The 15735-nt window shown below is 34.7% G+C and overlaps 1 long non-coding RNA gene across 1 annotated transcript; it reads right to left on the bottom strand.

Annotated features, from left to right (window-relative positions):
- Positions 1-453: 453 nt before the first annotated feature.
- On the bottom strand, positions 454-15211 carry LOC134477557 (uncharacterized). Its single transcript, XR_010049572.1, has 3 exons — positions 14873-15211; positions 13636-13795; positions 454-917 (listed from the first exon to the last, which is right to left on the bottom strand). It is a non-coding gene; the product is annotated as an uncharacterized LOC134477557 (long non-coding RNA).
- Between the last annotated feature and the right edge of the window lie 524 nt (positions 15212-15735).

The raw sequence follows: 15735 nt of genomic DNA on the forward strand, positions 1-15735 counted from the left end.
CATGCAACAAAATATTAAAAGGATGAAATAACTACAAAATCTGTGGAAATACGGTCAACAATACCTACTTTGAAAACCTTTACTCTCCTAAGTTTGATATCACAGAAGAAATGGACAGATTCCTAGAAACATGTAAATTACCAATGCTGAGTGAAGAAGTTATAAAACTGCCAAAAAATCTGATATAATTTAATGAAATTGAAAACATAATGAGAACCTTACCAACAAAATAAAGATATGGTCCTGATGGATTCACTGCTGAATTCTTCAAGAAATTTAGGTAAAATTTAATGCCAATACTTCTCAAACTCTTAAAAAAATTGAAAGTTGCATGATTCTCCCTAAATTACTCCTGAAAGCAAACATTACCCTAGTGTCAAAGTTAAAGAAAGACTCGAACAAAAAGAAAATTACAGGCTAATCTCTTTAATGAACATAGATACAAAATTATCAATAAAATATTTGCAAATAGAATACAGCAAGTCATTAAGAAGATTATATAACATGATAAAGTTGGAATCCCAGGAATGCAGAGGTTGTTCAACATATGCAAACCAATAAACTTAATACATCATATCATCAGAACCAAAGACAAGAATCACATCATCATCTCATTAGATGTAGAAAAAGCTTTGACAAAATCCCAACATTCATCCATGATAAATCCCTACAGAAAAATCAGAATAGATGTTCTCTATCTCAATCTGACAAAATCCATATATAATGTATCAACAGTTAACATCTTTTTTTTTATTTTACAGAGGGTAAAATTAAACAGAACAAAATAGATCATAAAGAAACAATTTTAAGAAACACAGATTACAAAGCAAGACCACAGGAGATCTTCACTGTCCATCATATTGTCTCTTGTTTTCTTCCAAATAGTTGTCCACATTTTCACACACAGTGGATACATACTGAAAAATATAGTACAAAACTAATCAGAACAGGATGATGAAGGGTTTTTAGATCTTCAAGACCAGACAATAGGGAAGTCAATAATGGCTGCCATAATGTCTCTCGTTCTTTTTGAAATAGCTGTCCATGTCTTCATGTATATTGAAATTAAATATAAGAGACTAGACTAATATTACTCTGAACAGTGAATAATATAGTATTGCTAGATTTTATATCAGAATGCTACAGAATTAGCACTGGATATCTTAGTGTCTCTTCTTCAGAGTATATGTTCATTTCATCATGCATTATATAAACTGTTTAAAAATTCTATACATGTGTGGTTCTGTACCTGTATACCTATACTTTCTGTATTATAGGGAAAAACAGATCAAAGCAAGACTACGAAACAAATTCCTAGAAAACCATGAAATGAAAAAAACATAAAACCACAATACTAGGTGATCTACAGTAGTTACTATGCTGTCTCTTGTTATTTTCAATAGAATTGTCTACATGATCAGGCATAATATAATTTAACATAACATTACATAGCAATTTTAATAAAAACACAACATTGGAGACATTGTAGGACTTCAAAAGCAGTTAATAATTAAACCGGAATGGGTATCTTATTGCATCTTGTCATCTTTAGAGTAGTTGCCTCTACTCTTAGACTTGATACTATCAAGCATACAAAACTCGAATAAAATCAGTCAAGACAAAACAGCAGTCTAACAAACCAGATTCAAATAAGATCAGTCATAGTAAGACAATGTAAGTAAAACAGGGCTTCAATTTAAGTTAATAGGCAATTAAGAATAGTTACCGTAGTATATCCTGCTATTTTTGGAATAGCTGTCTGTGTCCTCAAATCTAGTATGAGTAGACAGACTGGAACAGAATAAAATCAAACTAAGCAGAGTGATAAGACTAATGTGGTTTTTAAATCCTGATACACTATTAACAATGTCCTTTGCCTTCCTTTTTTAGACAATTCTTCCCCTTTCCCTTTCTCAGGGTGCTTTGTATATTTTGGGTTTATATTTTAGATTAGAAGGGAAACCCATTATCTATCTAAGTGGTGCTGAACCTTTTTACCCCTGAGCTTGATCTTGAGCTGTATTCCTTTACTTACTAAAGCCTCAAGGTTTTCCTTCCTTATAGCTGAGTTGTTCTCCACTACACAAAAGTGTCATGACTTTCCAACCTATCTGCAGCTGCTGGACGAGTTGTCTCTATTTCTCTCTGGTTTTATCTTTTACTTTCAGTTTATTAACCGTCTTTCAGGTAGTGTATATTTCCTATTCAGAGCATCTCAATGGATCCTACCTCCTGATCTATTCTGCCTGTGTTTCTTTTTGTTAATGTATCAAGGCCATCTATATTAGAGACGGCCAATCTTCTCTGCCCCATCTCTGCTATTCTATTTTTCTGCTTTTATTTGTCCACTTTTCTCCTTCATTCCACTGTCTGCCCCATTCACTGAGGCTTCTGTGCCACTGTTGCTGAAATCCTGGTATTTTTTTCTATCTCTCTTTAGAATGTCCTTCAGTACTTTTTGTAGGGTTGGATTGGTGGTCATAAACTCCCACAGTTCCTCTTTTACATGGAAACATCTTGTTTCTCCATTAATTTTGAGGGAGAGTTTTGTAGGGTACATCAATCTGGATTGGAGGTTATTTTCTTTCAGGGCTTGGGCTACTTCACTTCAAGCTCTTCTTGATTTGGTAGTTTGTGCTGACAAGTCTGCTATGATTTCAATGGATTTTCCTTTATAGGTAATCTGCTTCTTTTCTCTGACTGCTTTTAATATTCTGTTCTTGTGGTGAATTTCTGGGATCTTGATTATTATATGTCTGGATGTAGATCTGTTTTGGTTGTAGTTGCCTGGATCTCTGTATGCGTCATTTATCTGGATATCATTTCCTTTTCCTACATTTGGGAAGTTTTCCCTAATTATTTCTGTGAATAGCCTTTATAATTTATTTGTGTTTGCTCCTGCTTCTTCAGTCACATTTTTTATTCTTAAGTTATAAATACTCATGTTGTCTTCTAGCCTTTGTATTGTTACTTCCTGATTCCTTTTTATTTTTAAGAGGTCTTTTCTTTCACAATCAAACATTGCAAATTTCTCTTCAAATTTTGAAAGGCTAACTTTAGTTTCTGTCAAGGCATTTTGCCAGCTTTCAATGGAGTTTTTAATTTCCTGGTAACTTCTTTGAATCTGTTTCATGTATTCTAGATTTTGTTTATATTCTTCACCAAAGGTTTCTTTTCTTTTTCTAGGTTCCTCCATTCTCACATCTGTTTCTTCTTGAGAGGTGCTTAGCATTTCTTTTATTAATCTTCTTATATGTTGCCTCACTTGGATTAGAATTTTAGTTTTAAGTTCTTCTATAAGGTCATGAAGATATTTCTTTATGTCTGCTGATACTGTGGCCAATATTGCATGATTGCTGCCTGGATCTCTTCTGTATTTAGCTCTTCTGGACTTTATTTTCCCAGGGTCAGTGGCTGAAGGCTTTTTCTTCTTTCTTTCTCTTGTCATGTTTCTGGTTTCTTTCAGACAGGTGTATGGTGGAGGTCTCAGGCCCTCTCCATATTGCTTATGGTTTTCCTGAAGCATGCTGGCTGGGAGCTTGCTGCCTTTTCCAGTTTGTTAGCTGAGGTGCATACAGGGATGATGTGGGCTAACCCTTCTTCTCTGAGCCAGTCAACCAGCAAGTGCCTTTAGCACGTTAGTCTGTGCTGTGCAGACATCACAGGTTCGGGACAGCTTCATCCCTGGCTTTTGGCTCCTGATCAGGGGCGTGACCCAGCCCAAACAGGTCCCACCAGTCCTCTCTGGGCCAGGGGTGGCTGACTGACACCACTGTGGTTCTGGGTTCAGGCCTATCCTGCCCAACTCCAACATGTCTTCTAGCTGGCCACACCTGCTGCAGGACCCAATTTCCAGTGCTTACCATGAATTAATGCAACTTTCCACCTTGGCTTCACTCTGTGTGGCGCCACATCCTCTCACCAAGGGCCCTGGACTCACCAACTCCCAATTTCTGCAGCTGTGGCTTCTGTGCGACTGTGAATAGTCTTACTCCAAGGCAGCCCAGCACAGCGCTGGACCAGTCCCAGTGAGTGTGTCTGGCTCCAGCCTTTCATCCATGTTTTTCCTTCCTTTCTATCTTTTTTCTTTTTCCTTAGTTTCTTCCTGGCTCACGAGAATCCCTCTCCTTTCATCTGGTCTTCTCCATGTTGCTAAATTCTAGCATCTGAGTTGTTTTTCTCAGAGAGGCTCTCTACCCTGCTAACCTATCAAGCCGCCATCTTCTGAACTCACAACATCTTAATAAATAAGCAAAACCCAAAAACTTTCAACCTAAAACCAGAAACAAGACAAAGATGTCCATTATCACCACTCTTAGTCAATATAGTTTGGGAAACGTTAGCCAAAGCAGTTAGACAAGAGATAGAAATAAAAAGAATAAGCATGGGAAAAGAAGTTAAACTTAAATTATCATTATTTGCATATGATATGATATTATGCATAGAAGACCCTCAAAACTCCATAGAAAGTCTTCTAAATGTAATAACCAAACTCAGTAATGTAGCAGGATACAAACTCAGTGGTAAAATATCAATAGCATTCTTGTACACAAACAACAAACACACTGAGAGAAATAACGCAAACCACACACTTTAGTATAGCATCCAAAAACAAACAAAAAAGAGATAGTTAGGAATCAATCTAACAAAGGAAGTAAAAGATCCACACGTTGAAAATTGCATTATTATGAAAAAAGAAATCAAATATTTCAGAAAATGGAAAGACATTTTCTGTTCACAGGATGAGCAAACCTTATGAAAACGGGCATTCTCTCAAATTTGTCATACAAATTTAATGCAATTTCCATCAAAATATCATTTTCTTACCTCACAGATCTAGAGAAATTGTTGTTAAAATTCTTCTGGAATCAGAAGAAACATAGAATAACAAAGGCAATAAAGGCAAGGCAGGAGGCATCACAATCCCCAGCTTGAAATTATATTACATAGATACTGTGATAAAATCAGCATGGCATTGGAGTGAAAACATGGCCACAAATCAGTGGAATAAATAAGAAGATAAAACAACAACTACAAATATACTCAGCTACCTCATCTTTGTCAAAGGGCTCAAACATATTCAGTGGAAGAAATATAGCTTCTTTAATAAATGGTGCTGGAAAAATTGGCTTTCCATATGCCAAAAACTAATACTAGATCCATATCTCTCACTATGCATTAAACTAATGTTAAAATGGATCAAAGATCTAAATATTAAAACAGAAACACTAAATCTGCTGGAAGACAAATTAGGTAGGAATCTTGACACAATATGAGTAAGTAAAGAGCTTGTGAAAAAAATCAAACTGCACAGGAAATACTTCCCAGAGTCAACATATGGGTTCTCATCTTACTAAAAAGTTTTTGCATGTCAAAAGAGATTAAACAACAGAGTGAAAAATAAACACATGAATTGGGAAAATCCCTTGGCCAACTGTCCTTCAGACAAAGGACTTCTATCTAGAACTTACAAAGAATTTAAAAGATCAGTCCCCCCAAATTCAAGGACCCAATACAAAAACAGGCATTTGAGTTGGATATATACTTCTCAGATAAAGAAATACAAATGGCAAATAAATCAATGAAAAAATGTTCAACATAAATGGTCATTCGAGAAATGCAAATTAAAGCAACACTGAGATTCCATCTCACTCCAGAAAGAATGGTTAGGACAAAAAATCAACCCATAAAAAGTGTTTCCCCTAGGGACTTGTTGGTGGGAATGTAGACTGGTGCATACACTGTGGAAATCAGTGTGGAGATTTCTTAGAAAGCTAGGATTAGAGATTACATTTGATCCAGCTCTCCTGCTTCTGGAAAGTTTCCCAGAATAATTAAAAACATCATACCACATTGATGTATGTGTACCCATATTCATAGAAGCACAACCCAAGGATCCATCAATTGAGGAATGGATAAAAAAGATGTGAAATTTTTATACAATGGAATACTGCTCAGCTATAAAGAATGATTGCATTGAGACTTTGATAAACAAATGGATGTGACTTAAGACCATATTCATAAGTGAAATAAATCAAACTCACCTGTGTAAATACCATATTTTCTCCCTAGTGTAAGAAACTGAAAGCATATATATGATCCAAAATCTTCAATAAGTACTATGTAAAGGCAAGAAATCACTCAAAGAGGCAAAGTAACTGGGATGGTAAGGAAGAAAGAAGGAAGGGAAAAGGAAAAAGACGTAAATTGTGTGTGTATGTGTGTGTATGGGTGTGTGTGTGTGTGTGTATGATAACTAAAATGACTGTACTACTAATTGTATTAGTTCTTGAAAAAAACAGTTAATACTCATGATTAGATCAGACATGTCTGTGTCTGGTAATCTAAGCAACCCTTTTGAGAGTAACAATATGTAATATTACAAACATTGTCAAATTTTTATCATTTTGTTTTGTAAACCTATACTGTTATTATTTTGGGTGTGTTGTTGTTTGTCTCTTTTGCTTTTTTATTCTTTTCTGTCTTTTTTATCTTAAATAAAAAAGGAACAGAAGATACTGTAATGATAATGAGAGTGTATTTTGGTGGTTGTTATGGTTCAATGCATCCCTTAAAGTTAATATATTGGAAGCATAATGTGTGATGCAAGAATATCAAAAGGAGGACTCCAATGTTGAGTTGTCTGGAGATTGGGTATTATAAAAGCGAGTTTGGGCCTCTCTAGGTCCCCTGATCTTTCCTTTCTTGCCTCCTTCCTTTCTGCCAAGGGATGATGCAGCACAGAGGCCTTCCCCAGGTAATGCTCCTTGAGTTTCCAGACTTCAGTACCGTGAGCTAAATATATTCCTGTTTCCTATAAATTACCAAGTGTAATTTATCTGTGTTACCAACACAAAATGAGCTAAGACTGTAGTCTTAGAGCAGACATTATGAAGATTCTAGCCTAAGTCTGTCTGATAAAATTTTTCCCAAGTCATTCAGGACAATAATTCCAATCCCACCAATCATTTACTCTGTGACCTCTACCAAGCCAGACACTGATTAAATCCTTGTTAAATGAATAAATGACAAGATGAAGCTATCTAGCTTCTCAGATGAGGATAGATGATTAACCCTACTTGTTAGTTCTGCTCTAAACACTAAATTTCAAAGTCAAATGAATGGTACTGGGGGTTCCTCTTTGACTGCCACTGCTCTGGCATTCTTATGAATGGGTGCTTTTAAAGTGACTGCAATGCAAGCATTTATTTCCCTGAGGAAATAAAACAATTTTTTCCTGATGTTTTGAGCACATAACTACTTCAACTGCCTGATACAAAATAGCAATTCATAAATGAATAATCATACAAGCAAAGGTAAAGAATCATGAATTACTACTTCCCTTGTTAATACCAGGTATCAAGCAGTGACTTGCAAATGCAAAAATAGTGTGATTTCCAGATGAGGTATCACAGGTTCTCTGAATTGCTCAGCAGATCATGTCAGTCTAAGTAAATCTCAGTCATGTGGTCAGTACTCACCTAACTGAATCCTTTCATAAGACTTGGTTCTTTCACAAAAAGTTCAGTTTCAGTGGTGTTTAATTTATGAATGAATTTGTAGAGCTTCAGCAAAACCATTACAAATATTTATGGTGTCAAGGCCCCTGTATCCCTCACAAGTATAGCAAATTACCTGCTATTTTCCATGTCTCACTGTTTTAGTAAACTAAAAATATAATTTGGTTCTAAGAAAAATTGGATTCCAACTAAAATATTCTCTTTTTTCATTTATTATAATTTGGCTTCTTGAAAGACCTACTTTACTGTCACTTGTTTTATACCTTTGCTCCACAAGACACCACCATTTCCACAGCTGAATTCTGAGGAAACACAGAAAAATTAGCACATTTTCTTTGGATCCAACTGCTAACAGCACCAACAGACTGTAATTTAAGGTGCTAATCTGGGCTTCACTCCTTTCTAAAATCAGCATCATTATTCATTTATGTCACCCAACGTGGAGCATCACCTTCGAGAGCACACTTAGTCTGCAGACTTGATAAGAAAACTTTACAAAGAGCAATACTGATTCCCATATTTTATTCATGATTTTGACATTCCTAGTCATTATTTCAGTAACCTCCCGTCCCAGGCAGCATGTTAATATATATGACAAATGTGTCTGCTAATAACAATAAAAATTGACTTGTATGGACAGAGATATTAGGTTGTTCTTGGTTAGAGATGCAATTGTGTGTCCTGACTGATTTAAAAGGACTAAAAGTATTTGAGGTGAAGGTGCTCAAACAAATTACATTTCTAAAGTCTGAATAGTAGTCATCAGAATTAAGCTCACTTTAAACATGCAAGTTCATCACCTTACTTTGGTAACATTTTAGATGAATGAATATTAATTCATTTTATTAAGATAATTGAATCATTCTTGCATATAAAACACTGAACTGTAAACATTGGACTAGAAGACCTGCATTAGACACAAACATGCCAGTAATTATCAGTGTACCCTTAATTAATTTAATTAACTTCTTGGGGTTTTAGACTACAGATTATGATTTGCATAAATTGATTTGAGATGCACAACAAGTATGCTTAATGAATATGTGTTAGAATTTAAAATCTACCATGCTGCAAAAATTTTTGACCATTGCCCTAACTTATAGAATCATTCTGTTCTTCCTTTCTTCCTATTCTCATTCTCTTACTTCAAACTATCACCATTTTACTCAAAAGATTTTGTCAAATATTGTTTAAATGTTTTCCTATTACCTCTAATATTGTTCCTTTGTTAATTCTTCAAAACACAGTGAGGGTGATCTTTTTGAAACACAGACATGTTTGTCCAGAGATTTCTCTGTTGCCCTTCCTAGAAAGCTAAGTTGCTTTGCATTGGATTACAGTGGGTTCTGGTTTGCTTTTCTAGTGTAGGAGTTTCACTACCTCTTTCCTCTTTGAATATTTTGACTTATAGCATATCTGAGGTCAGTTATGACTTATAGCTTATCTGAGGTCATATAGCATCCTTTCATCTCTGGATCTTTGCACAAAGACATTTCTTTCGCTTATAACTATTATGTCCTCTATGACTAACTGGTTCTCATCATTTTTCAAGTTGTATTTTACAAATTACTCTCACTAAGAGGCTTTTACTGATACCCTGAATGTGGTGCTCCGTCTCCCTCCTCGTGTCCTTATGACAAGCTGTTCCTGACCCATCTAAACAGGTTTTACACTGTAGTACAATTTTCTGGGTTTTTTTGCCTATAATTGTCCCTAGATTGTGAGTTCCACTAAAAGACAGTAATATATCTACCTTCATCACCACTGAATTATCAGCCCCTAGCAAAGTCCCAGACCTCCCAAATATATATATATATATATATATATATATATATATATATATTCAATAAATAATTGTCAAATTAATTGATATATGTGATCCTCAGGATATGATGTTAGGAATTCACTCTTTCTCTGTAGAACAGGGAGGCAAGTTATTTTCTATATATTGTTGTAATTTGTACTTGTCTGATATAAAATGCATTTTATACCCACAGAGAAGTGAATAATGTATTTATTTTAGAATACACATATGTACTTTATTCATTCAGTGGAAAGAGAGAAAGGAGAAATATTTGAGTATTCAGCAATGGTAACATATGAATGATTTTATTTCTACTATTTACCATGCAAGCATACTAAGCTAAAAGTGATATGTCCTTGATTATCTTCACATAAGTTGAATAAATTGTATTAATAACCTCTCTAGAGTGCCACATGGCAAAATATTTCTAATAATGAATTGGAGACAGTAACATTGATGAAGAAAGATATTTAGGAAAAAATAAATCTACATCAAAATAAGCTTAATTCTCTTTTGGTTAGTATGTCCAAAGAATTAACTAAAAGACAGTTGTTTCAGATAGAACATGCAGATTGTTTATAGGTGGTTCATTACATGGTATAGAAATAATGTGATAATAGGCATAAAATAAGATTGAGATCTTATTTCAATAATGTAAACTGTGTTTCTTTTCTATAGATGTGTCCAGAATAGTTGGTTTTGTGCATTTACATTTTGAAAGTAATGTCAAAAGAATGAGCTGAATTTGATATAGGAGCAAGATAAAGAAATTAAAGATTTTTGTAATTTCTGACCTGAATAACTAACTACATGGTGTTACTATCAACAAGGTGAGAGAATATTAAAGCTAAAGTGTGTTTTGGGGGTAAAGATCAGAAAAAAATCAGCTATAGACATGTTAAGCTTGAGATGTTTACTAGATATGCAAGTGGAAATTTGAGAGGGCAGGGGGCGGATGCATTTGGAATTTGGGAAAGAAGTACACGCTCATTTGCATGCAAATCTCTAGGTAGGTAAGATTATCAAGCCAGTGATTATGGATGTGAAAAGGAAGAGGAACAGCACTTGAGCCCTGGACTATCACTGGTGACTTTGAAAAGCATGGGGAGAGCAGTGTGAGAGCACGAGTGGATTCTAAGGGAGACTGGAGGAAGGAACTATAGACTGTGAATAAAATTCTATAAATCTGTACATCACATATTTATGAGAGTTTCTGAACCTGTTCAGAATGATCCTTGTCCCTGATCACTTTTCCCTAAACAACAAAAGATTCCTAGTAATGAGCAAACACGGTTTCTTCACGGCCATAAAGACACATAGGAAATTTCACGATTGCTATGAGTGCGGCAACCCACCTGTAAACTTACGGACTATGAGGTCTTATTTTAAATGAGATATTCCAGGACTGTATACACAGGAAAGAAAATGGCAATTTTTAAAAATCTGTAATATGAACAACTACCTTGAAGATAACAATATGCAATATGTTAACCAGTGTTAATTTCTTATTTTGTTTTGAAATTCTCTATTGTTTTATTCTTTTTTCATTTTTAAAATAAAAAAAGATTATGGATTTCTCATTTCCTCTAGTTTATGCATCATTCTATTCCAACAACTGTGCTGTTTGGTGTTATGTCATCAAGTTTAATGCTCCATACATTTAATAAAAGATTATTTTTCACTTCTTGCACCTGAAGAAGATAACGGGGACTTTTAAAGGAATGGGAAACAATTATGAGATTCCTTTTGGGTTGCAGAAGTTCTGAAATAGACATTTTCTTATTTTGATAGTGAATCCTGTGGGCCATGATTACAAAGTGGGAGGATTACATTTAACCCAGAACTGGGACTTCATTCCCACATTAGTCCTACAGGTAACTAGCTCTACTTAGCCGCCCAGAATGAATGCTCTAGAGTTAGTCTGCGGTTCTCATTTACATTGCACAGGGTCCTTGAAACCAAGAAAATTCATGAGTGTCCCTGTCAGTATTAATGTGTCCTCTCTACCATGTGTACCCAGTGTGCTTAATGAGCTGTTCTGATACTTCTATTCCTTACTAGAATGGGAGCTTGCTTTCTTCATTTTTAAGAAAAGGATCTCTATAAGAAAACAGAAGTATTAAGTCCTTTTCATCAATGCAATTCCTCTCTTAATTAAAAGTCAGAGAAGTTAAGGTGTCTGTATTAAACACTTTGTTACAGGAATTGATCTATCTTTTTATCAAGGTTTCTTTTCTAATGAAATTCATAATCAAAAAAGCACATGGGTACATAGATCTGTCAGGATAAATTACACAAAGGGATGTGATTTGGCATGTGAAAGTACTATCAAAATATAGAAGAGGTACCAATTATCTGTAACACATATGAACCAGATATTAAAACAAGATAGGAGTTACCAGGCTAACCAACAGCCTGTGGCAAGGTCTGACAATAGAACCAGCAGCTGGCATGAACCAAATCTTAGAGGTTTGCATGAGTATTTGTGGTTGAATGATGTGTGGCTGGAATATTGAACATGTAGCATAAATTTCAGCAGTGAGACTCATTATTTTATTGTTAGATTAATACTGAATAACATTTATCAGGTTGAGGCTTGCATTGACACTTTTCATGAATTTTAGTTTTTCTCCGCAATTAACTGTTAGACATTTCCTTAACAAGACACTAATCAATTCTGAACATCAATTAATAATAAATGTAGATTTCATAAGTACTGTAGATCAGACAGATGAAATGACATGATGCCTGAGACTTGAGAGCAAAGACCTTACTTGACATATTCCATAAGGGTGCCAACTTCTCTGTCACAAGGGAAGCTGGCATGTGCTACTTTATTTTATTAAAATTCCCTCCTTCCAGTATTGCTCCATGCCTCTATGACTATGATTACATTTATAATTGAAATAAAAAATGCTAGATGACCTCTTTTTAACACTTTTAAGTTGAGCGCTAATAAGTAAAATTTCAGATATGATGATCACTCAGATACTAGCCTTTTCCATGGTCCAGCTGGCTGGAGCTCTTCTTGAGTAGATTCTCTCGTAGTAGAACTGACAGTTTCTATGACATGACTGTGTCCCTAACGTGCACAGCATATCTTATCTACTTCATAGTCAGAGAGCATGGGAATACAATTTCAAGGTAACAAAATTTTCGTTTTTCAGACAGGGTCTCGCAGCGTAGCCCAGGCTGTTCGGGAACTTGCAGAGATCACTCCTGCCCAGCCTTCTGGGCACTACCATTCCTGACTAATGCAGTAAAACTTTGATTCAACTTCCTTCTTATCCTTTAGAATGGAATTTCAGCACTTTTACTCTGTCTTCCAATTTAATCTCCTGCCTTTCACCCCAATTTCTGATCTTATTTTACTGAAATTTATATTTTAATTTATTAAATTGTATTATATGTGACAAAAACTAATAACAAATAAAGGGATTTCAAGGGAGTGCAATATTTAAAATAATTTTTTTTTTAGCTTTTTTAGAGAATGAGTCCATCAGTATGAGTGATGCAGAATATGATTTTTACCTCTGGTTAAGAATTCACAGTATAATTATTACATACTTTCCTATGTTGATATTTACCCTACAGTGATCCTGACAGCTGATAGTTTAATTGAATTTTTATGCATCTGAAACAGATGGCATATGCTCACTCTTCCAGCAATGTGGGAATGTTAGTCACAAAAATTTAGTGGAGAGAGCTTCCTCATTGCTCACTCCTGTGTTTCAAGCATATCACTAATTTATCAATTGACTAATTCAACCACAAGCATCAGAATCAATCAGAGCACCTGTGTGTTAATGATCAGTGGCCACCAAAAGAGTCTTTTCAAGAAAGATACAGGCCAAAAGTGTGATCTAAAGTTTTAAAAATTTTAAGGGGTAGAGAATGAAACTACACTTTTCATTGTATTATGTTCTTTTAAAATAATTTCAGTATGCCAAAAATTAGTTTGCTCTTTCTCTTGATTAATGTCAAAGCATACTGTGTTTATTTTTATTTTAATGAGTGAAATTTTTGGGGAAAACAGATGCATGGATTATGAGGAACTAAAATAACATTGTCAATAATTATAATGTAATATAGAAATATCTTAGAACTTACAGTAATTACATACAAACTTATAAATAATGGAAAAGACTTAATCACGTTGACCTTGCTCAATTATAAATGACAAGGCTGCCTTTACTTGTTCTAATTGTCTGCTTATTATACATGAACTTTTCTATTCATGCACATATGTGAGAAGCTAAAATGATCTTTTGGCCTGTTGGATTTTTTTGAGAAATTATTTTTCATTTTTACCTTGTTCTTCATGGTCTCTGTTTTTGGTACCGTTGTCCCATGTTACAATCTATACTTTTCTGATACAGGTGATTCTTCAAGTGTGACTCAGCGGAGCTCCTCAGGTTGAACGAGTGCCTACTCATGCAGAGAGTTACTCAGAGCTTTTCTTCTTTAAGTGCTGTGAATACACAAAGTGCCAAATTTTGCAACAGAAATAGTCACTGCTGAGTAGGCAATTATGTGAATGATCGCTGACCCTGCTTGTTTTGAATAATGCCTTTTATCAAATAGGGTATGAGGATGATATTTACTTTTAAAAACAGGGTACCTGGGCTTATGGAATATAATGTAATATTAAAAGGATAACAGTTATATTGTATTATTTATATTGCAAGAATAATTTGTGCAGAGAGCGACACACACATATGTGGGCTTATATGTGTCTCTATATCTATATCTATATCTATATCTATATCTATATCTAGACAGAATTTAGTCAAATACTTGGAAAATCTGACCAGCTCATGAGGAAGACAGGGCTAAAATATGCCAGGTTGGAGTTTTTTCTTTTAAAAAAAAATATATGTAATGTGATAGTGTGAACACAACTATATGTATGTGTGTGTATGTTTATACCAAACCTTTCCGATTTAAAGAAGACTTAGATACACTAAAAATATTAACAGTGAATGTTCTGTTTTTGGAGAGAAATAAAACATGAGGCATTTAAATATCTTTGCTTAATATTCCCTTAATATGATTGTTAGAATTATTCCTAAAGTTAAAATTACATAGGATGTAAACCATGGCAATCTAGTCATGATTATTTATAAATAGGATATATTCACTCGTGTAGATAATTTGCGCTGAATTTCAGTGTGTTTATTTCATCCCAACAATATAGTCACTAGCAGTCAGAAGATATTCATTCTGATTCCCACACCCTGCTCCAGGGGGCGAGTTACTAATAACTAATTATGAAACTACCATTTGTTTTCTGCATGTATCACACTATGGGGTGAACAGTAAAGAACGCAATGGCACAATTATAAAAGATTGCTGTTCTGGTGTTAATGGGCAGCATTTTTCATCCATGTGACTGGTGCATGAATAAATAATAGACACGGACACATTGTTTTTCACTCTCCATGACTCTGTTGTGAGCTTGCTACTCTTATCAGTGAAATAAATTGATAAGTACCTGGAACAGAAACTAGAGAATGAACAATGAGAGCTGCATCCCCATTAGCTTTACCTGTGGTTCCTTCAGGCTCCTCGGGTTTGTCCTGTAAAGATTCCTGATCTTATTACCAGTCACTGAAGAAAGACCTCTGGGTTAAGAGCAAAATTCATCAATAAGCATATGGTAAACAAATCAGCATAGCAATAAAGTTGAAAAATAATCACAACATAGTAGAGGAAACCTGCAAGGTGACTTTATAGTAAGAGTGATAGCAAAACTGCAGGGATGTGACTCGAATTTACACTGCAAATGACTGCCAGGGGACCATACTACGAATGCCAAATGACAGTGAGATGATTGCTGTCCAAAAACAAATTTGTGCTTTCCAGCTACAGACAAAAATGCTAAGAGCTTTCAGAATGTGGAACCTCAGTGTGTTTGTCAGGTTCTTTTTCTATGTGCAAGCAGTGTTCTTATCCTTTGTGGACTCACTGTGGGTAAATGAACAGTAAGCTTCATCTTACTCCTGAGGGATTCTGAGCCTTTGATGGAGATGGTGAAACAATAGTTAAAGTTTTGAATCTTGTGTTATGTGCTAGTCGTGTTTTTGCTTTTAATACACTTATCTTTTAAATTTTTGCAGGCCTTATGTTAGTGCTTTGGTTTTCCCTAGTGTACTGACCACGTCTCAATGAGTTCTGTATCATACAGCATCTCATTTTCTAAGGCTTGCCTTCCTGCTTTACGTATATATTTAATTTTTATTAGATTGAGAAGCTTGATCTTCTAGATATCTTCTTTGGTTTTTACATTTCATATAATTTTCCATTCCTGTATTTAATACTCTCAAATTGTATATAATAATAATAATAGGAAAGATTTTCAAGTACTTACTATGTGTTAGATGCTATTCTATTTGTACATTTATATATGTG

This window comes from Cavia porcellus, unplaced genomic scaffold, assembly GCF_034190915.1.
Source record: "Cavia porcellus strain 051 isolate PalLab524CR breed Dunkin Hartley unplaced genomic scaffold, mCavPor4.1 scaffold_9, whole genome shotgun sequence".
Classification (NCBI taxonomy): domain Eukaryota; kingdom Metazoa; phylum Chordata; class Mammalia; order Rodentia; family Caviidae; genus Cavia; species Cavia porcellus.